The following is a 22599-nucleotide window of genomic DNA, read 5'->3' on the forward strand; positions in this document are numbered from 1 at the left end:
AAAAAAAAAAGAAAAGAAAAAGAGAGAAATTTGATGTGTCCAGAGAAAATGCAAACATTGTGGGATAATGGAAATTATAATAAAATAAATTTAAATGTTGCTTTTGTTGAAAATTTTTTTTCTCACCCTGATTTGGTAGTTTAAGATTCTAATTTTACAACCTTGGTCACTGGGAGAACCTTGACTGATTCCTATCATTTTAAACAGACTTTTATAGTCACAGCATCTAGAGAGAGTACATTTCCTCTTCTTTTTCAACATATCACATTTCTTGGCAGAAATAGCTAGCAGAAAGCACCAAAATGTTTATAATGAGGATAAAATCAAAATTTCGCACACCAGATTTCTCTTTTAGATTATTTCTTCCTGTTAAATCTTTCCCTATTTTAACTTTATTTTAGTGGCTAACAATTTAACATTTATTTTGACACTGTTCAATCATCTTATAGGATTTTAGTGTCAAAGGACATTGGCTCTGGGGTTAAAAGTTTCTAAACTGAAAGGACTTTGCCAGCATAATCACGAAGAAGCTTGGCTGGGTTCAGGCGGTTGTCCTCTCCCACTTGAATTCCGAGGGTGAACTACAGAATGGCCTTCCTGCTTTCTCAGCCTCCACTTAACTTGACTTCTCGCTATGATTTTCCTTTTTAAAACTGTACACTGTGCTCTTGATTCTGATGTAAAGGTAGTTTGTAGGCCAGACTCAGTGTCTCATGTCTGCAATCCCAGCTGTTTGGGAGGCTGAGGTGAGCCTCAAGACCAGCTTGAGCAATATAGTGAGACCCTCATCTCTACAAAACAAATTTTAAAAATTAGCCAGGCATGGTGTTGCGTGCCTGTAGTCCCAGCCGCTTGAGAGGCTGAGGTTGGAGGATTGCTTGAGCCCAGGAAGTTGAGGTTGCAGTGAGCTTGGGCAACACCAGGGCAACAGAGCAAGACCCTGTCTCAAAAAAAAAAAAAAAAAAAAAAAAAAAGTAGCTTGTGGTGGCCATTAGGAGTAAAGATCAAGTTCAAGTTCAAATCAAAAAAAGTATGATAAGACTCACAGCAGGAGCCACAGGAAGAGCCTTTATTTAACCCCCAACCCAGGCCAGGATGCCCAGGTGACCTTTGCCATGTTCAGCTGAGTCACCAGGGTCCCCAAATCTTTTGCATTTTGCCCTAAAACTGCTTTCCCATCTGTGCTCTCAGTGACTAACTCCATCACGAATGTGACCCAATTTGTTCGGCAAGATGTGATTTTTTTTTCTTTTTTTTTTTTAAACTCATGCTGCTTTTACTGGTCACGATTCTCTCTCAGGCATTTAGCGACTCCATTTCAGCACCCGCCCGGCCCTGCTGCTGAGCTGGATTGATAGTTTTCTCCCCAGCTGTTCCCTTCCAGCCCGCCGTCCTCTCCCTGGCAAATCCATATTCCATTTGCTTTTCTGCAGCATTTTGATATCTCCAGAGTCTCCTTAAAATAGATAAACACTAACCTCTGAGACAAGTGGTGAGGCAGAGCCCAGACTCGCATCAGCTTAACAATCTGCTCCAGGAGGCGGCTGGATGGAAAGAATAACGATAGGAGTGATCCGCTTATCAAGGCTTTTTGTCATTTACAAAGCGCTTTTGCTTGCATGATCGTATTGAATATAAGCATGGGTATAAGCACTACTTCCATTTAATAGAAAAAGAAACTGAGTCTCAAAGAGGTGAGGAACTTCTCTAGATGGTAAATAAGAGGCAGGGCCAGGACTGGAATCTGTCCTTTTAAAAACTGCTGTATAATTTACATTCAATAAGACACAGACCTTCAGTATTCAGTCTGATCAATTTTGACAAAGGGATGCACTTTGTGTAACTACCACCCCAAAAGGGGAAAGATGTTTCCATCACTCAGAACGTCTCCTTGTGCCCTTTCTCAGTAAACCCCCGGCCCCTTGTGACTTCGGCACAAAAGATTCATTTTGCCTTCAACGTAAGTCTGACTCCAAACTTCTGTATTCGAAATTCCATCCTTTTTCTCCTACACCATGCTGTGTCTTTGGAATTAACAAAATGGGCACCATGGGTCCCACCTGGCTGGAATCTATAGATATACGACTTTAGGAGGCCAGGCCATGGTCTTTTAGCTGAAAAACTAGGTCAGCTGGTGGAGTGGACCTCGAAGCTTTCAGTTTTTGGAATGTATGGAGAGCAATTCCAAAAATACACACAGGCCCAAGCCCTATCTCTAGAGTGCACCTTGAAGCTGAACTCACCACTCTCCAGCCTCAGTAGCACCTCTATGTGCAGACGGTCACTGAAGGGAAATTGGTATAAGGCTGAAAGAGGAGTCAGAATTCAGCTTTGAGGCAAAGAACACAAGACTCCAGTCCCACACGTCTAGAGCCTTCCCACCTACCTTAAACTGCCACCTCAGGGATCTGGGGTAGTTGCAGGCAACACCCTCCATTCTCACATCAGAAAATTCTCTTTTGTGGACTTTTCATGCCCATCAGGCAGCATAATCTGACAATGGAGAACTTTGCAACTGAAGGCCTCCATTTCAGTGGAAAAGAAGAAAGAAGCAAAATCATGAAAGCCCACTCCATTACTTCCAAGGCTACGCAGTAAAGGGAACTAACTGCTGAGTCACCGTGGGCCTCATTCCTATCAGGCTTCCATTAAGGAAGGGAGACATAACACAATCAGCCTTATCTGTTTATCTGGCCAGTTTTATGCCAAACTCCTTGTTCAGTCCAGCAGGTTAACTGATTCCTCTTGGATTTTGTTTATATGCAGTGACATACCAGTAAATTATCAGCTGATTCTCAGGGAAGGGGAAAAAAAGCCCCCATGTGTAGTATTTGGAGATTTCCGTGGTTTCACTGAAGGCGGATTTGAGAGTGTGCCTCTGCATCCTGGCTCTAGCACACTTCCAACTTACAATAATACCTTTAATTTATTCAGCACACCTCTACCCGAGAGGCAACACAGTGATCTATGGGGTGGAGATTTGAGTGCCCTATCCCCTCTGCATGCTCTCCCAAAGCCATTTTCTCCCCCCAAAAAATGGGGTGCTGCACACTCAAGAGTTTGCAAGGGCCTCCTCTCCCATGTTGGAATCTCCAAATAAACCTTCAAAGTTATTTGGAAGTGTAGAATAAACATAAGAGAGCCCAAGATAAATTCCCAAAAACCCCCAATCCAGAGGGGCTGAGTCGCCAGCCTCCACCGTTCTTTACTGGCCTCCATCAATGGCCAGCCTGTAAAAGTTTTTAGAATATCCCTAAACCTTCAGTTTTCTTTCTTGTTCGGTTCTGTTTTTCTCTTTAGAAGACTAATTGCAGAAAAGCCCAAGAATGCACTCATTTCCTGCTCCCGGATGAGCATCAGCAGCCATGCAGAGAGGAAAGGAATGGCAGGAAGAGGCTCCAGCTGAAAACACCATTGAAGCCAGGAGTGAGCGCTAGGGTCCGTAAATATCAAGAGGCTGCCACGCTGCCAATCATACTCCTCCTCTTTAAGGCCACAAGCGTAGGAGGAAAGATGAATGCCAATGTGCAGGCTCAGAAAATGATTTGTGTGGTGGAAAGATTGTTTTTCCTTTTTTAAAAAATTTAATCTTTAAATTTATGATTGACATGATTGCACATACTTATGGGGTACAATGTGATGTTTCAGTACAAGTGTACATTGTGTAATGATCGAATCAAGGTAATTAACACATCCAGCACCTTAAACATTTATTATTTCTTTGGGATGAGAACATTCAAAACCCTCTCTTCTAGCGATTTTGCAATCTGTAATACATTATCATTACCTCCAGCCATCCTTTTCTATTTTCATCAACGTGCCTGTGTTGGGTCAGGCTGGCAGCAGGGCTCCTTGCTCTGCCGGCATTTACAGCACCACACTATTCTCTTTGGCCACCTTAATTAGCACTCACTCATCATGTGCCTTTGCTCCTTCTTCCCTCCAGAGTGTGACCTGATTCTGCATGACCTCTCCCAATCTCGTCTTCATTTCCTGTCCCAACACATCCTTGCTCTTGACATTCTGCTCTGGGTTTTCTTTTCTGCTCCACACATTTCTTTGGCAGGAGCTTTAGCTTTACATTTATAAGCCTTCTGATGACTGTAGATATTCAAATAATTATCCAAGCTTCCTGTCTCTCTTGTTCAGTACAGTCTCTTTTGTGTGATGCATTCATTAAAACCCTCTGACAGACACTTTGCCCACTGTTATGGAGGGGTTCAAAGATATCCAAGAAGAGGTCCCTGCCCTCAGACATTTTGTAGTCTAGCAGACGAATAATAATACTATCTATGCTGTACTGAGAGCTTTCTACATGTCAAGCAGGTTCCTCCCATTACCTTAGGCCTCCGAATAATCCTTGAAATAGACCCTAAGGTTATTCCCATCCCATATAGGCAATAACTGAGGCTCAGAGAGGTTAAGTAACTTGCCAAGGTCACATAGCTGGTAAATGGTGAAGATAAATACGGACCTGGGATTCTAACGCAAGTGGTTCCAAAACCTAAGCCCTTACCACTGTGTGACAGTTAAGTATCCAAATAACAACAATACAAGGCAGAGAGTGCTGATAGCAAAAACAAAGCAGAAGTTAAGAACTGGGTGGTTTTAGAGGGTGGAGATGGGAGATGATGGTTCATAAGAACCTTTTTTTGGGGGAAGTAGTGAGTTCCCAGGCCCTGAAGGTACTTGGGCAGAAACTGGAGCTATCTGTGAGGCTCTGAACTAGTGTCAGCACCTGAAAGATGCCTCTAGAAGTCCTTCTGGCCCTTGGAATGCTGATTTTAGCACATGGCCTATGTGCAGAGCCTAGAAGATTTTTTTTCTTTTCTTCTCTCTCTAAGACAGAGTCTCGTTCAGTTGGCCAGGCTGGAGTGCAGTGGTATGATCTCGGCTCACTGCAACCTCCTCTTACCAGGTTCAAGCAGTTCTTGTGCCTCAGCCTCCTGAGTAGCTGGGATTACAGGCATAGGCCATCACTCCCAGCTAATTTTGGTATTTTTAGTTAGAGATGAGGTTTCACCATGTTGGCCAGGCTGGTCTCAAACTCCTGACCTCAAGTGATCCACCCACTTCGGCCTCCCAAAGTGCTGGGATTACAGGCATGAGCCAGTGCACCTGGCCAAGAATGCTTCTTGATGGTGCAGATTGAAGGAAGAAGCCAGAGACCAAATCCTCAGAGCTAGAACACTCAGGGGGCACAGTTAGTTTTGACTAGAGTCCTCATCTGCTTTGAAGCTTGCCCATCACTTGGGCCAGGAATATATATATATATCACAGTCACTGTTTGACAGTTAAAGCAGCAAGAAATGGGACCCTTTAAGCCAGTAGTTCTCAAACTATGATCCTGAATTTATTCCATAAGCTGGACTTGGGAGTTCCACAGTAAAATTAAATCATTGCACTTATCGCTAACACTCAGGGGTGATGCAGTTGTACTAGTGTACTAAAGGCACCTCAACTTCAACAGATTCCATTGAAAATGTTCCCTCAAATGTTTCTTAAAACTTCAGCACCTGCTGTTACTTATCTGACAGTGGACACTGACACAATAAAACAAATAAATGAGTGTAGCTAACAGCTATTAGCAGAGAAACAGAAGTAACCAGTTAGATTTGGCATGACAGCTTGATTTTTGTATTTTCATGGATGGTGGGTGGTAGTTTTGGATTGCATACATTTATTACAGTCATACTTTCTGCCCGTAAAATTGTTCTTAGATCATTTAGTAGAAAAAGTACATCAAGGCCGGGCGTGGTGGCTCATCCCTGTAATCCCAGCACTTTGGGAGGCCAAGGAGGGCGGATCGCCTGAGGTCAGGAGTTTGAAACCGGCCTGGCCAATATGGTGAAACCCCATCTCCACTAAAAATACAAAATTAGCCAGGCATGATGGTGCTCACCTGTAATCCCAGCTACTTGGGACGCTGAAGCAGAAGAATTGCTTGAACCCGGGAGGCGGAGGTTATAGTGAGCCGAGATAGTGCCATTGCACTCTAGGCTGGGCGACGAGTGAAACGCTGTCTCAAAAAAAGAGAAAAAATTACGTCAATGTTTCATTGTGTTCTACAAAGAGTCCCATGGCTTCAGGTGTTGCCCCTCACCTCCCTCACACGCCGTGTGGCTGAGTGATGATTATGTGGTTGTTGACCTGCTGTTGACCTGCAGTGTGAATGAACTTGTGGAGATTCTAAATGGTGGGACTGTGATGTTACTAGGCTGGAGCGAGACACTTTAAGTGCTGATGGAAAATGGTTCAACCTAGGGGTGCAAAATACAAAGGAGGGTCCCAAGCCTTCTCTCCCATTAGCACTGCTTCCCTCACCGCAAATGGTGCATTCTCCGTCGGGTAAGGATGTATCAGAATCATCCCAGGGAGACTCTGGTCCACAAAATGGACCCCCCACTGCCAGCTCCCAAAGGACAACTCCCACGCCTATCACACACCTGTGAGAATCTCAGGCCCGTGGGAGGAGGAGCGCATGCACAATTGCAAAAAGCCAGACAGGTGAGTTCTACCCCTTCATCTGCTTAAAAACCGCTACCTGGGGCCGGGCGCAGTGGCTCACGCCTGTAATCCCAGCACTTTGGGAGGCCGAGACGGGCGGATCACCTGAGGTCAGCTGTTTGAGACCAGGCTGACTAACATGGCAAAGCCCCATCTCTACTAAAAACACAAAAATTAGCCGGGTGTGGTGGTGGGCACCTGTAATCCCAGCTGCTTGGGAGGCTGAGGCAGGAGAATCGCTGGAACCTGAGAGGCGGAGGTTGCAGTGAGTGGAGATCGCACCCCTGCGCTCCAGCCTGGGCAGCAGAGTGAGATTCCATCTCAAAAAAAAAAAAAAAAAAAAAGAACCGCTACCTGGACCCTCCATGAACAGGACCTTTAATGATGTTTCACTAACGTTTGAATGCTCCCCTTTTAAAGAACCCCTGTAGCCAGCAGGGGGCTGTGACTTTTTTCTCTTCCTCAATCCCAGCCTTCTCTCCAGCCCTGCACCTGGAACTGAGACCCAATGCACCAATCCCTGAAAGGGGCCCTCTGTGCCCCATTCACCTGCAAAGCCAGTGTAGGCCCCAGCATCTTTGCCCACCAGAGCCAGAGCCACACCAGTTGCCTTGAGCTGATGCACCATAGCCTCAGGCTGCCGGCACTGCCGAGTCCTCTCCTTGGAGCACTGGTCTTCCCCCTACTCACTCTCTCCCCAGCCGAGCCCATCTCTTCTCTGAGGCTTCAGCAATGCACTCAATGCAGATGCTGTTAGCCAAGACTTCTGGAACTGCCTCCTGGACCTTCCCCCTAAATACTCATCAGGCACCTCAAACTCAGCATGTTCCCTGCTAACCCCATCATTTCCTGCTCCAACCCAGCTACCACTCCCTGTGATTGTGAACTAGTGGGTGTTACCACCACCTACTTGGCCATTTGAGCTGGAAACCTGGAAGCCATCCTTGAATTCTCATTCTCTGTCTCCCGGCCCCTCATTCAATGACCAATCAAACTTCAAGTCCTACTTATTTTTTTTACCTGGCTTTCCCATGATCTCAGTCTTAGCTTAAGCCCTCATCATCTCATCTGGATTTACTGTAACAGATATCCCTGGCTTGGCTTTTTCCCCCATGAATTTCATCCTCCATGCTGCTGCCAGGGGGATCTGTTTACAAAGCATCTCGGAGCCAGGTGCGGTGTCTCACCCCTGTAATCCCAGTGCTTTGGGAGGCTGAGGCAGGAGGATGGTTTGAGCCCAGGAGTTCAAGGCTGCAGTGAGCCATAATTACACTACTGTATTCCAGCCTGGTGACAGAGTGAGACTCTTCCCTAAAAAATAAAATAATGATAATAAATAAGCAACTCAGACATCTAATGACACCAACATTTCTGACCAGCCAATAAAGCACAAACTCCTTTATATATTACACCTAGGTCAGGTGCGGTGGCTCACGCCTGTAATCCCAGCACTTTGGGTGGCCAAGGCAGGTGGATCACCTGAGATCAGGAGTTCAAGACAAGCCTGGCCAACATGACAAAACCCCGTATCTACTAAAAATACAAAAAATTAGCCAGGCATTGTGTTGGGCACCTGTAATCCCAGCTACTGATGATGCTGAGGCCGGAGAATTGCTTGAGCCCAGGTTGGGGAGGTTACAGTGAGCGAGATGGCACCATTATACTCCAGCCTGGGTGACAGAGTGAGACTCCGTCTCAAAAAAAGAAAAAAGTAAAAAAAATTAATAAAATATATATTACACCTGGCCCTACCTCCCCACCTTTATCTTCTACCTCACCTAGACTGACATTTTAAGCGCTATCAAGATGCAGCTGTTCATCCCTTGCCTTCCTCTCCTAAACCTGATCATGCTTCCACCTCCCATTGCTTCAAAGGCTGACCTTCAGCTGTTATCCCCCACCATCTCTGACCCTGCCTCTTCCCTCCCAAAGCTCCCATGACCCCAGTGCTTACTTCTGGATGACCCTATTGATTTCTATTATATGTTTATGTGTTGTATCTTGAGGAAAGGGATGTGCTTTCTACTGTCTTTGAATCGCCATCCCCTAGAATGGTGCCCAGCCAGTCTTAGAGCAGAATGACAAACAGGGTGAAAATCTAAAGCCAGTGTCAGCACAAGACTGTCAGTATTTTTAGCCTTTTGAGAGGAAATACCAGAAGTCATCACCACCCCCAAACATCCTATGGGCATTTCTTTACTATTAAAACATCCCCATGTTCCTTAACACACAGGTGTGGGGATGGGATGGCTCACATCACCTTCTTGCATTCATCCCTGATTCTTCTTCTCAGTGTCTCCAGTTAGGTATAGACCTGAGTGAGAGACGAGGGTTGAGACCCAACTCTCCATCCCAAGCTATCTTTCCCAAGACCCAAAATCACCTGAGGCTCCCATCTACCTCCCTAAACACACACACACACACACACACACACAGACCAAGTGTCTCCTCCCTGCCACACCCTGCTCTCATGTCTGGTTCCCCCCATGGCCTGAAGTGCCTGCCACCAACTTGGCCCAAGTCAGCAGCAATCTGGTGGCATCTCATCATCCCCAGGATGACTATTGGCTTGACACCCTACCAGACTTCTGGTTGCCCCAGTCTCCTGTGGCCACAGCTAAGAAGCTGAGCCTTTGATAAGTAGACAGCACTATTAGGCCCTTAAAGGTCACCCATGCCTTGCACCATAGCCAACAGAGGTGAGAAACATGGCTTCTGTTCCAGGTGATCCACTGTATACCCTGTTCTGATAGTTACTGAGTACTTACCAAGTGTATGCCACCTACCGACTGTCTTACAAAAGGTGCAACTTGGCATCAGAAGAACATGGGCTGCACAGTCAGGCATAGGTTCAAATCCCAGGTCTGCCACTAAGTAGTTGCGTGACCTTGAGCAAGTTACCGACCTTTCTGTGCCTCAGCTTTCCATCTGTAAAATGGGACTGACAACAATAGTACCTCCCTCATAGGATTGCTCTGAGGAATAAATGAGTTAACAGAAAAACAGTGCCTGGGATGTAGTTGGGGCCACACAAGTATTAGCTGTCATTATTCATGTGCATTAGTCATTGACTTCTCACATCACCCCATTTTACAGATGAGAATACTGAGGCTAAAGAGACAAAGAAGCCCAGACCTGAGCATCTCCAGCATCCATGTCCTCAACCAGTGAGGCCATGCATGGCCCAAATCCCCTCAGCCATGCAGCTAGGCCTCCATTCCCAACGCTTAAACTGGGCAAACCTTCCACATCCTTATATTGATATCACCTATCATTTTAGTAGGAAATGAGCTCTGAGTTGATTCAAAGGTAGGAAATCCTCCTACTTAAAAACAGTTCGTTTCATAAAAACAAAAACCCTTGTTAATTAACACTCCATTAACAGGAAAATGATATGGTGGCAGACTGAGGGCTCAGGGTTCCAAGTTTTGACTCAGTGTTGTCAACAAGCACCTCTTTTTGCCCAGGGAATATCAGAGAATTGTTCATACAGAGACAGCGACCGCAGATGGGGCACTAGTGCCTTCAGCTGCAAAAGGTCGTCTGGCAGGAAGCACGTTGGTCCCCTGGCAGTTTCTTGGGCCATGTGACATAACCGCCAGGTTATACTTCTGCAATTACAGTCCCCAGGGACCTGCCGCATGAAACAGACATTGGTTGTGATCCTGTAAAAAGCCGCAAGCAGTGGCTCTTTCAGTACAAGGAAACCCTTGGGACAGAAAAGTTTACTTTTGCTCAGGCTTTATGGTGACAGCCAGTGTGATCAACAGGAATGCTGCAGTTGGGTGACGCACGAGGCTCAGGAGCCTTTGCGCTTGACTTTGAAAGATTATAAATACACCAGGCTCGCCAAGCATAGCCAGTCAGTTACAAATTACGAGTCATCTTTCGGTTGTTGCTGAACTTCCTTTACACCTCTTGTTTTGAACACAGTGAGCAAACAACGTCTAATCTTCTGGCTGTGGAGTTCCAAGTACACCACAAGGCATCGGGACACACCTTTGCCCCAGCTGCTTTGTGTGGTTGCAGGTTAACCAGACATGCAGCTAGGAGTTCACCTAAAACCTTCCTTTCCCCGGTACATACCTTGGTGTTGATTTGACAGCTGGATTCTGAGTATTGATCCCAGTGTTCAGGGATAGTTACTTCATTAAGACTTCTGAGATCCCCCATTTGCTTGAAGATAAAAACAGGCAAAGGTATAAACAGATAAACAGTCACACAAATAAGTAGCTGTGTGGGCCATTACTTTTAAAGCATAGTAGATGTTATTTGTGTTTGGAGAAGCTTAATGATACACTCAAGAATCCAATAGTAGAAACTGTTTGCTTTCAGGAAGAAAACGTTATACCAGGAAGGTATGTTTGAAGAAAAGAACTATATAACAGCAATCCACAATACACCTGTTCATTGTAGCATAATAGTTACACCTGCTCACTGGGGCTTTTTTGAGATTTCAGTCTGTGGTGTAAGACACACATACACACATGTGCACACACAATGGTAAGCATGCATGCTCTTCAGCTTCAACCCTCAGTGCGCAGTAAAATAAAAAATATACTTGAATCATCTGTCTCAGCCCCAGCTAGAGCCCACGTCTTCCAACATGAATTTTAAAATACCTTTTTGCCTTTTAAAATATGCTGTAGAGGCCGGGCGCGGTGGCTCACGCCTGTAATCCCAGCACTTTGGGAGGTCAAGGCGGGCAGATCACGAGGTCAGGAGATGGAGACCATCCTGGCTAACAAGGTGAAACCCCGTCTCTACTAAAAATACAAAAAAGATTAGCTGGGCGTGGTGGCAGGTGCCTGTAGTCCCAGCTACTCAGGAGGCTGAGGCAGGAGAATGGCGTGAACCTGGGAGGCGGAGCTTGCAGTGAGCCGAGATTGCGCCACTGCACTCCAGCCGGGGCGACAGAGCGAGACTCCATCTCAAAAAAGAAAAAAAAATGCTGTAGATGATTTTTAGTTTATCCGGGTCCTTTGTAATTAATCTCTGCATTCATCATAATTGGAAGAAAATCTCAAAGTAAGAAAATAGCTTTCCTCCAAGTTTATTGCAATCAGAGAAAAATACAATTTAAATGTTTTTGTTTCCCATTTCTGTTCCTTACATGCGTTGTCTAGAGTGGTTCCTGGTCTATAAGCCAGTGGGTTGAGATACCTGACCAGACCACCTTTTCAACCCAGTTCTTTCTCCTCTTTGTATTTCTCCCATACAACACAGTACTGAATATTTCATAACCTATGGGTGTATGTTTTTGACAATGTGGCTAAGCCAGGCAGCATTGAGGACTGTCCTGGTGACAGTCTGGTGCAGCCCTCACCCAGGCTCCCACATTCACACCCCTCCACTCTCCAGTGGGCTGTGTAAGTTAACAGCAAATAAATGGCCCAGAATGGCTTCCTGTTAGAGAAAAAAAGGGACAAGGACTTCTGCCCTTAAAACTCTGGTAACAAAAGTAATCCAGTGGAAATCAATATTACTAGGAATATCCTATGATTTTGGTGGTGTTGAGTTCAAAGACAGCATGGCTGAATTGTGACCATCCACCCAGTCACATGAGGCAAAAACCCAGGCCCTACCTGCGTCCTGACCTCCAGCTTCCTCCCCACGGCCAGTTGGTTAGAACGTGTAGGGAATGTACCTCTCCCAGCCCTGGAATCCCCTCACCATCTTCACCCCTTCCCCACCTTCAAAGACCTTCATGGCCGAGTGTGGTCTGACCACACTTGACCCAAAACCCTTCCTCTGAGCTCTCAGCTCCACGTCACAACCTCGTGACCACGTGCCTCTCACTGTCATGTGCTTAGATATGTGTGTGTGTGTCCACCTCACCACACACTGTGAGATCCTTGAGGGCACATTGTCTGTTTCATTTCTGTGTCTCCAGTGCCTAAAATGGCAAGTGCTCACTTACTAAATAAATATACAATATAAAAAATAATTTTTATCCCTTGTCCCATTTGAGATGGAAAATGAGTAAAGTTTACAAGTATTAATATAGTCAGCATCCCACTAAGACCACACAGACACTGAGATAAGCACAGGATGCCTAGGAGCAAATGCAAAATAAACTGTGAGAACTGTGACAGCTTCCAGTGCTCTTCATTATAAATATCAGCAATTGCTAATATCCAATAACATGTCAAACGCTCTACATTAAATCATCACAAGTCTCTAAGGCAGGTGTTAGTTTTCTCTTTGTACAGCCCAAGAAGCTGAGACAAGAGTCACACAACCAGCCAATAGAGAGAAAAGATTCAAACCCGGAGACCTTCTGTCTCTAATCCCACCCTCCTCCCACTGTCTCCTGCTGCCTCTCTGTTTCAAAGCTTGGCTCTGAGACTATGAGCACTGCCAAAATTTTACAACAGTTTGCGTATGTCATGGTCTGCAAAAGCTGCGGATGGCACTGTGGTGGCAGCCTCAATAGAAGGCTGAGACTACTTACCAGAGGGAGGATTTCCTGAGCTCCGATCACACCTGCTCTTTCTTCTATCTCTGTCTCTCTCTCTCTCTCTCAATACAGACAGGGTCTCACTCTATTGCTCATGCTGGAGTGCAGTGGCGTGATCATAGCTCACTGCAGCCTCAAATTCCAGGGCTCAAGTGATCCTCCTGCTTCAGTCTCCTGAGTAGCTGGGACTACAGGCATGCACCACCAGGCCTGGCTAATTTATTTATTTTTATTTTATTTTTGTAGAGACAAGGTCTTGTCACTTTCCCAGACTGATCTCGAACCCCTGGGCTCAAGAGATCCTCCCACCTCGGCCTCCCAAAGTGCTGGGATTACAGATGTGAGCCACCACTCCTGGCCCACACCTACTCTATCCTCAACCCACACCCCCAGGCTCAAACTCAAAAGGAAGGAGCAAACCCTAGAAGCTGCGTAAAACACACCTTGACCTAAAATGTGCTCATGACCAGGCAACTTGACTACGTATTCTCCTCGACCTACGGTGGAGTGACATCCCTATAAAAGCCATTGTAAATTGAAAATATTGAAAGTCTAAAATGCTTTGAATACACCTAACCTATTGAATATCAGAGCTCAGCCTCGCCTCCCTTAAATGTGCTCAGAACACTTACATTAGCTTACAGTGGGCAACATAATCTAACACAGGCCTATCTATGTTATAATAAAGTGTTGAGTATCTCATGTGATTTATTGAATACTGTACTGAATGTGAAACAGAATGGTTGTCCAGGTACTCACCATTAGCTGACACAGCTGAACGCACACTGTGCCTGAAGAGCGTTTGAAGCATTGAACTAAAATTAATTGCTGGGTGATGGGGATGCTACAACGACAGGGTCCTCAATTTCTCTCTCTTCTGCTGAGGCTGGAGAACCACGGGTAGAAGGCGCTGGAGCATCAACGCTTGATGGTTTGGCAGGCGTAGTGCTCTTCCTTCAGGAAGGCATCAGGTGTCCGTGGTTTACCCTTCTGATGGCAGGGCTGCCTGGGTGCTTTGGCTCACAGCCACTGCCCAGCATCAGGAGAGTGTCATACAGCATATCCCTTGCCTGTGAGATAACGGCCAGTCTTCAGAATCTGAAGTGCACTTTTTTTTTTTTTTTTTGAGACGGAGTCTCACTCTGTTGCCCAGGCTGGAGTGCAGTGGCATGATCTTGGCTCACTGCAACCTCCGCCTCCCAGGTTCAAGCGATTCTCCTGCCTCAGCCTCCTGAGTAGCTGGGACTACAGGCGTGTGCCACCATGCCCAGCTAACTTTTTGTATTTGTAGTAGAGACGGGGTTTCACTGTGTTAGCCAGGTTGGTCTCGATCTCCTGACCTCGTGATCCACCCTTCTCGGCCTCCCAAAGTGCTGGGATTGCAGGCATGAGCCACCGTGCCCAGCCCCGAAGTGCATTTTCTACTAAATGCCTGTCACTGTCATACCATCCTAAAGTTTAAGCTGGAACTCTCTATGCTTGCACCTGTTGCCTGAAGGGTGTATTAGAAACAATAGTTTCCTCCAACCCCTCCCCACCTCATTTGTGGAAGAATCTCATGTCTCCCTCCTAGAAATGGATTCAGCCTGAGATTCTCAAGACCAAGGTGGCATCCCAGGGTTCCAGGCTCTGGAGACAAGGATGTGGAGGGAAGGGGGTTAGGGGGAGGTCACTCTGGGAAAACACATGTAACCTAGATCCCCAGTGAGCTAAGTGGGACTGACTCCTAGATGGAAATAGCCCCAGCGGACTTGTCACTGCAAGAATTCTGGTCTCCCTGGATACCTAGCATGCTCAAGAGCCCACTTGAAACACTGAAACACTTCAGCATACTGTATGTGCTCAGGGGAGTGGCTGAGACTAGCAGGTTGAGGATGGAAAAGGAAGAGGGCCTTCTATGTGCCAAGTCCTAGAGCTCAGGCACCATACCAGGAGCCAACATGAAAAATAGTCTGTAGCAGACATTGTTCTCACCTCACGCAAAACCACTCCAACCTCCTAGCAAGATTTCCTGTGCACCAAAGCCTGAAACACCAAAGACCTCTTCCTCCAAAGTCCCTTGCACTAGGGTTTCCCCCGAGTAATCTTCCAGGTCGATTATAATAATAATAGCAGCTTACCCAGGTAGATGCTCTAGTGCATGGTACAGCCTGAGCATTTTAAGTGGCCACCACAATGCCCCTCTGGAAGCACAGAGGTGGAGGTGCTTTGGACCTTCTCCAGCAGGGATGACAGTAGCACTATGTCTAGTCAATCTCTAACCTCAGGGGCAGTCAGCAGCATCAGCACAGCTTCCTGGTTCAGCAGCTTTCCGGCCTGCAGCACAGGCAATGTGGTTTTTGAGTTCACAGTGGAAGCAGCAGATACAGCAGCTACCTGACTAAGCCAGTTTTGCAGTGTGGTTCTGAGACTGTACCTGGACCTAGACCCACTCTGTAGCCTCCCTCTCCAGCCCTTGACATCATTCTATAGCCCAGTGGTTCTCCAAGGGTGGGCTCTGGACCAGCAGCACCTGGGAACTTGTTAGAAATGCAAATTCTTGGGCCCCACCCCAGACCTGCTGAATCAGAAACTCTGGGGGTGGGACCTTGTAGGCTTGACTTTAGCAAGCCTTCTAGGTGATTCTGCTATGCCCTTAAGTTTAGGGACCTCTGCTGAAAGTCATCCACCTCTAATAAATCCATTTCTACTATAACTAGAGTGGATCCTGCTGTCTGCAGATTCATCCTGACTGAATCACAGTCGCTGTCCTCATGTTGTCCATAAGGAAGACAATAAATAATGACAAAGCAGCATGTCATTCTGGGGGAAGAAAAGAACAGGGTCACCTTACCCAGCCAAGAATGGTGACCTCCCAACTATCTTTATAATCTAGCCTTCGCAACAATTTTGAACATGCACCCTCAATAGTTACATTTATTTCTAAATTTTATATATACTCTATTAAACATTTAAAAATTATAAATAGAAACCTAAAAGATGAGATTTTTTTAAATGAATATAAATTAACGTTCTAATACTTTCTTCCTGAATCTCTAAGGATTGATTTGGCACTTTAGCGATCACTGCTCTAGAATGTCAGGATAACCTTTTGGCAAAAGTAACAGCAGAATCAAAGGAATTAAAAGGAGGGTGCAGGATATTTTTGTAGAACTTAGGCAAGGAAGCATCACAAGGTGACAATGACAATAATGATAATGACAATGATGATAATGATGATAATTTCTTATTTTTGAGCAACTAACATGATCACCTAGCTTTAAAAGCAACCATGTGAGGTAGGACTATTATTCCTACTTTTCAGATTGGGAAACTGAGGGCCAATAGTCTCCTATCTGGTAAGTGGCAGAGCGGGGTTTTGAAACCAAAATCTGGGTTTTTCCATTGCCAGTTTTGGGCTTGGACTACTGCATGGTTGGAAGAGCCATCTACTGAGACAGAGAATTCAGGAAGAAGAGCGGGTTTGGAGAGAAGATGATAGGTTTTGTTTTGATGTTTGAGGTGCCCCCGACGTATCCTGGTGAAGCTATCCAATACACAACTTAATATATGAAGCTGCAGAACCCAAGTCTGGCTGCAGAAAAGGGTTGGAAAAGTTTAACTTCTTAGCCCAAGTTGAAAATACTTGTTTTGTTGTGAGCACCATGATGAAAAGGAGCAAGGGCCAGGTGCAGTGACTCATGCCTGTAATCTCAGAGCTTTGGGAGGATGAGGCAGGAGGATTGTCTGAGCCCAGGAGTTTGAGGCTGCAGTAGCTGTGATTGTGCCACTACATTCTGCTACTTTGAACTTTTCTTCCAAAAAAATTAGGATGAATGCAGAAATTACAAAGGACCCAGATAAATTTAGTAAGCCTGGGCAACAGAGCAAGTCCCTGTCTCAAAATAAATAAATAATTCTAAAATCTTTTAAAAAGAAAAAAGAAAGGAGCAAGTGGAGAGGGAAAGTAGAAGAGACAATGCGGGTGGGGGTGGGGTGGGACATTGGATAATGAATGGAGCGAGCTTCTCCATCAGCTACGTGGGGACAAAATTGTGAGCACTGCTGGGATTGTTAGCTTTGGCCAGGAGGAGGGACAGAAATGACACAGCCCTGGGCTTGAATGCCAGCTCCATCTCCTTCTAGCTACAAAACCATGGAAAAGATAATGAAGTAATGAACCTTGTTGCCTCTGTTTCCTCTTCTGTAAAATGAGAATAATAATATCTCTCCATCTGATAGAAATGTTATGCTGATTAAATGAGAAACGGTGTAAAGTGCATATCTGTGTTTGGCCCATAGAAATAACTCAATATTTGTTAACTATAATTAGCTAACTGTCATTATAACTGGTATTGTTCTCTGAGCTAGGAACCAAGCAGGTAAGGATTAGTGCAAAGGGAGGTGACCTTATAGCAGAAGAGCATAAGAGCTCAAAAGAATCGTTAGCTGATGACTTTAACTTTTGGGCCAAGTCAGGGGCAAAGTCAAGAACTAAGAATGAGAGGAGCAAAGGCAGGGTAGGGTCTTGAGGAGAAGGCACAAATCCTTAAGAACCACACAGGGGATAAAGACAGGAAATGAGTTAGGTTTACCCAAAAGGACCTCCGAGTAGCAATAACAGCATTAATCAATATGCTATCTACAAAGCACACTCAGAAGAGCAAAGTTAGAGAATTAACACTTCCTAATTTCAAGACTTACTATGAAGCTACAGTAATCAAGACTGTGTGGTACAGATTGACATAAAGACAGACACAAATATCAATGGAACAGAATTAAAAGTCCAGAAATAAACTCATACACGTAGGGGAAACTGATATGACAAAGAGATAAAAGCAATTCATCAGTGAAGGAATAGTCTTTTTCAACACATGGTGCTGAAACCATTGAACATCCATATGCAAAAAAAAAAAAAAAAAAAGAACTTTGATTCATACCTTGTACCATATACAAAAATTAACTCAAAATAGACCACAGACCTAAATGTAAAACTGAAAACTGTAACATTTTTATAGAAAACATAGGAGAAAATCTTGGTGTTGTTGGGTTAGACAAGGATTTCTTAGAAACGACCCCAAAAGCACAAGCAATAGATTGATAACTTGACTTCATCGAAATTAAAAACTTCTGCCCTTTGAAAGACACTATCAAGAGAATGAAAACACAAGCCATAGGCTGGAGAAAATATTTGCAAAGTATGTATGTGATAAAGGTCTTGTATCCAGAATACATACTGACCTCTCAAAACTCTGTAAGACAATAAATAATCCAATGAAAACAATAAGTAAATGCGTTGAGCAGATACTTCATTAAAAAAACATGCATGGATAGCAATGATGCTCAACATCATTAGGGAAATGCAAATTAGCATCGCAAGGATGTGCCACTACACATCTATTTGAATGACTAAAGTCAGAACGACCAGTTACCAAGTATTGGCAAGGATGAAGAAGAGCTGGAACTCTCATACACAGCTGGGGGTCATGCAAAATGATATAGCCATTTTGGAAAAGTTCGATTCTTAAAAAACTAAACATACAGCCGGCCGGGTGTGGTGGCTCATGCCTGTAATTCCTGCACTTTGAGAGGCTGAGGCAGGCGGATCACCTGAGGTCAGGAGTTTGAGACCAGCCTGGCCAACATGGCAAAACCCCACCGCTACCAAAAAAAAAAAAAAAAATACAAAAATTAGCCAGGCATGGTGGTGCACACCTGTAGTACCAGCTACTCAGGAGGCTGAGGCAGGAGAATCACTTGAACCCAGGAGGCGGAGGTGGCAGTGAGCCAAGATTGAGCCACAGCACTCCAGCCTGGGTGAAAGAATGAGACTCCATCTAAAAAAAGGAAAATAAAAAGTTAAACATACACCTACCGCATGATCCAGCCATTTCACTTCTAGTTATTTTCTCAAAGGGAAAAAAAACCATATGTTCATACAATGAAAGACTTGTACATGAATGCTTATAACAACTTATTCATAATCTCACAAAACCATAAGAAGCCTTTAAGGGGTGCCTTCATAAGTATATGTGATGATGGACAGGCAAGCCCCAAAACTGGGGCTTAGCCTGGGCTTTGCCCAGGAAAGAATTCAAGGGTGAGCTGCCATGTTAGACAGCAATCTTGTACTGAACAGTACTGCTCCTTGCAGAGCAGGGCTAACCCATAGACGGTGCATCTAGAGTTGGCAAGAAATGAGCTGTTGGCAACTGTATTTCTACCCCCTTATACCAACTTTCAATTACATGCAAATTAAGGGACAGTTAAAGCAAATTGAGAGGCGGGTTATTTAGAACTTTCTAGGAAAGGGATGGTAACTTCTAGGTCATTGTCATGGCATTTGTAAACTGTCATGGCATTGGTGTGGGTATCTTATGCTAATGAGCAATGATGACAGCTGGGGATGGCTTTTGTTGTCATTTGCTGGTTCCCGCTGGTTTCTTCACTTTTTCCTGCCTGAGACTGGGAAATAAATCCTGCTGGTCTCCTACCTCAGATGGATAAACTGGGTTTATCTATGCTGTGTAATACTACTTAGCACTGAAAAGGAATGAACTACTGATACACACAACCACCTGGATGAATCTCCAGAGAATTATGCAAGGTAAAGGAGTGCATACTGTATGGTTCCATTTACAAAAGACTCTAGAAATGGCAAATTAATCTATAGGGACCAAAAGCAGTTTCCATGGTGCACTGGGAAATAGGGGAAGGGAGAGAGGAATTACAGAAGTGCATAAGGAAACTTTTGGAGATGATGAACAGATATGTTCATTGTCATTGTGGTGATGGTTTCATGAGCATAGATATATGTCAAAATTGATCGAATTGTACCGCAGACTGGGTGGTTCACACAACAGACACTTTGAGACGGAATCTCACTCTGTTGCCCAGGCTGGAGTGCAGTGGTGTGATCTCGGCTCACTGCAACCTCCGCCTCCCGGGTTCAAGTGATTCTCCTGCCTCAGCCTCCCAAGCAGCTGGGATTACAGGCACCTCCACCACACACAGCTAATTTTTGTATTTTTAGTAGAGACAGGATTTCACCATGTTGGCCAAGCTTTTCTCCTGACCTCAAGTGATCCACCCACCTCAGCCTCCCAAGGTGTTGAGATTACAGGTGTGAGCCACTGTGCCTAGCCTACAACAGAGGCTTATCACACCACAATTCTGCAGGCTGAAGTCTGAGACCACGGTGTGGGGAGGGTTAGTTTCTCCTGTGACCTCTCTCCTGGAGTTATAGATGGCCCTGTGTCTTCATACGGTCTTGCCTCTGGAAATGTCTGTGTCCTGATTGCCTCTTCTTATGAGGACACAAGTCAGATTGGATTAAGGTCTGCCTTTACAATCTAATTTTAACTTAATCACCTTTTTAAAGATCCTGTCTCCAAATATATAGTAGTTACAAGCTGAGGTATTAGGGGTTCAGGCTTCAACATATGGATTTCGAAGGGAAACAATTTCGCCCATAACAAGCCGTGTTTTCTGTTTATGTCACAGCACTTACTTACCACACAGTTAATTGAGATGTAGCCGAATTTCCTTAGGATATTTTGGTTTATGTGAATTACGTGACTAATACAAGAGAGATTTTCTTTAACTAGCAATTCTATTAAACTACCAAAAGCTATAGCTGAACACCTTTAAAAACACACATATAAACAGGGCACAGTGGCTCACACCTGTAATGTCAGCATTTTGGGAGGCCGAGGTGGGCAGATCACCTGAGGTCGGGAGTTTGAGACCAGCCTGGCCAACATGGTGAAACCCTGTCTTTACTAAAAATACAAAAAAAAAAATTAGCTGGGTGTGGTGGTGTACACCCATAATCCCAGCTACTTGGGAGCAGGAGAATTGCTTAAACCTGGAGGCAGAGGTTGCAATGAGCTGAGATCACATCACTGCACTCCAGCCTGGGTGACATAGTGAGATTCTGTCTCAAAATAAATAAATAAATAATTAAATAATTAATTTTAAAAAATAAAAACATAAAAAACACAGATAAATTAAACAGGCAGAAGGCAACATGATTTTGGGAGGGAAGTGGAGGAAAGAATGGAGCTGGAGACATAAAGAAAGGACTGAAAGTTATTCTTTCATCATAGGCGATAGGAACGGAGAAGAGCTGCATATCAAAAAGTAGCTTTTTCTTTATCCTCTGGTCTGGTTTTACCATCAGGCTACTTGGATGGACCCAAATGAGGACATTGTCCAGTCTGGTCGAGGGCCATCTGTTGGTCCCCACTGACCGAGACCTCCCACCCCCACAGGACAATCATTGCTTTGCAACTTAAACAGAAGGCAGGTTTTGGGCGGAGTGCCTTCCTTGCCATGGGACCACACCAGCAGCTGCTGCCTTTGTGAGTGCTTTCCGGTTAGTGCCAAGGGCAGGAAATTTAAGCCAGAGTCAGGCAGGCGGGGCACCAGGTGTGGTGGGAAGCGGGGCTTATCTGACAACCATCTGCATAAGGACCGATGGAGGCCTTGCAAAGCCCCAAGTTGCTACTTCAAACATTAACTTGTGTTTTTATTCAGATAGTCTACTAAAGCTCAATGTGGAATTGGTATGTGCTTTTAAATACCAGAACACTCCTACTGTGCCTGTCATGAAAGCTTCCTGTTTGGGGTGAGACCTTTGGACTTGTATGTGGAATTGGGGAATTTGGGGAAGAAGCAAGTCTCCTCACCTGGGCTGGAGCTGAGCAGTTTGTGAACTGATACTGCAGTGAGACAAACATTATCCTTTTGGCAGGACTTGAACTTACACGAGCAACCAGAGAATTATGACTTTAGGGATTCTTATTTTATTAATCTTTATTATGTTGGCCATTTATTAAATATCTACTATGTGCCAATCACTGTTCTAGGCAGTTAATATACATATGTATGATATATATGTACCATCTCAGTCTTAAAGAGTAGATAGTAATATTCTTCATTTTACAATCAAGCAGATGAGGATCAGGGAAATGCCTTGCCCAGGGACACAGAAATCTTCAATAGCAAGGCTCAACTCAGACTTAGATTTGTCTGATTTCAAAGCCTATTCTCCTTTCTCCCACTTCTTGCTTTTCTGAAAGAATGCCCTAAAATATATTTTGGACCTGTACTTGGGTTTTGTTATTTGGCAAGTTATCTTTAGATGTTTATTTAGATTGTAAGGTTCTTAATAGGAAAAGATTGGGTTTTTTCTTGAGACAGAGTCTCACCCTGTCACCCAGGCTGGAGTGCAGTGGTGTGATCTCGGCTCACTGCAACCTCTGCCTCCCAGGTTCAAGCGATTCTCCTGCCTCAGCCTCCCGAGTAGCTGGGACTACAGGCATATGCCACCTCGCCTGGCTAATTTTTGTATTTTTAGTAGAGAAGGGGTTTCACCATGTTGGTCAAGCTGGTCTTGAACTCCTGACCTCAGGTGATCCACCCCTCCTTGGCCTCCCAAAGTGCTGGGATTACAGGCTTGAGCCACTGTGCCCAGCCGAAGTGTTTTTTTTTTTTTTTAAGTGTATTTGATGATGATAATAAAGAGCATTGTGACGATATAGAACCAACAGAGTTAGGCAAGTTGAGTCCTGGGTTCTATGGCTGCTCTGCCAATAACTAGCTGTGTGGCTTTTACAGGTCACTTGTCCACCTGAGGCCTAGCAAAGTCA

The 22599-nt window shown here is 44.8% G+C and overlaps 1 long non-coding RNA gene across 2 annotated transcripts in view; it reads right to left on the minus strand.

Moving 5' to 3' along the window:
• Window positions 1–15213, minus strand: part of LOC109029474 (uncharacterized) — a 36916-nt gene extending 21703 nt beyond the window's left edge. Inside the window, exons 1-5 of one of the 2 annotated variants that reach the window (XR_008670805.2) lie at window positions 15088–15213; window positions 13727–14037; window positions 10594–10683; window positions 5903–6019; window positions 1479–1544 (exon numbers count right to left, since the gene is read on the minus strand). This is a non-coding gene — a long non-coding RNA (uncharacterized lncRNA). Of the gene's footprint in view, window positions 1–1478; window positions 1545–5902; window positions 6020–10593; window positions 10684–11129; window positions 11377–13726; window positions 14038–15087 lie in introns of those variants that run through there. The other variant, XR_002008566.3, reaches the window with a different exon arrangement.
• Between the last annotated feature and the right edge of the window lie 7386 nt (window positions 15214–22599).

This window comes from Gorilla gorilla, chromosome 14 (genome assembly GCF_029281585.2).
Source record: "Gorilla gorilla gorilla isolate KB3781 chromosome 14, NHGRI_mGorGor1-v2.1_pri, whole genome shotgun sequence".
Classification (NCBI taxonomy): Eukaryota; Metazoa; Chordata; class Mammalia; order Primates; family Hominidae; genus Gorilla; species Gorilla gorilla.